Consider the following 870-nt stretch of genomic DNA (forward strand, 5'->3'; position numbering starts at 1 on the left):
TTTTTTTACATCTACAGCACCTGGTCTTCCTAGGTCTCCCATTCATGTACTAAACAGGCCTAACCCAGCTTAGCTTCCGAGATCAGACGAGATCAGGTTTGTTCAAGGTGGCATGGCCGTAGATCATCTATGAGCACTTTAAAATTACAACTTACACTACTTCCACCTGCTTCCCTAATTCTCTTTCCTTGCTTTATTATTTTTTCCCATAACATTTCTACCACTCCACGCAGTGGATATTTTACTGTTGATATATTTATTACCTGTCTCTTCTGATCAGAATGCAACCTTCCTGAAGACAGGAGGTTTTGTCTCTTTTGTGTACTGCTATACCCTTAGCACGAAGAACAATGCTGGGCACATAAAAGGCACTCAAATATTTTTTTCCCTAATTTTCTTCAAATTTTTAAAACAATTTTTTATTTTTCAATTACAGTCGACATACAATATTATATCAATTTCAGGTGTGCAACATAGTAATTAGACATTTATATAACTCACAAAGTTATCACCTTGATAAATCTAGTACTCTTTGACACCCTAGTTATTACAATATTATTGACTATATTTCTTATGCTATCTTTATATCTCTATGACTATTTTGTAACTACCGATTTGTACTTCTTAATCACTTTCCCCTTTTTACTTCTCTTCCTGACCTCCCTTCCTATCTGGCAACCATAAAAATGTTGTCTGTATCTATGAGTTTGTTTCTGTTTTGTTTGTTCATTTGTTTTTTAGATTCCACATATAAGTGAAATCATACGGTATTTGTTTTTTTCTGATTTATTTCATTCAGCATAATACCATCTAGATCCATTCATGTTGGTGCAGGTGGCAAGATTTTATTCTTTTTTATGGCTGAGTAAT

The 870-nt window shown here is 33.9% G+C and overlaps 1 pseudogene; it reads right to left on the bottom strand.

Moving 5' to 3' along the window:
* Positions 1-8: 8 nt before the first annotated feature.
* Positions 9-124, bottom strand: LOC112470120 (annotated as a pseudogene).
* Positions 125-870: the final 746 nt, after the last annotated feature.

The sequence above is a fragment of the Pteropus alecto genome, unplaced genomic scaffold, assembly GCF_000325575.1.
Source record: "Pteropus alecto unplaced genomic scaffold, ASM32557v1 scaffold2869, whole genome shotgun sequence".
NCBI classification, from domain to species: domain Eukaryota; kingdom Metazoa; phylum Chordata; class Mammalia; order Chiroptera; family Pteropodidae; genus Pteropus; species Pteropus alecto.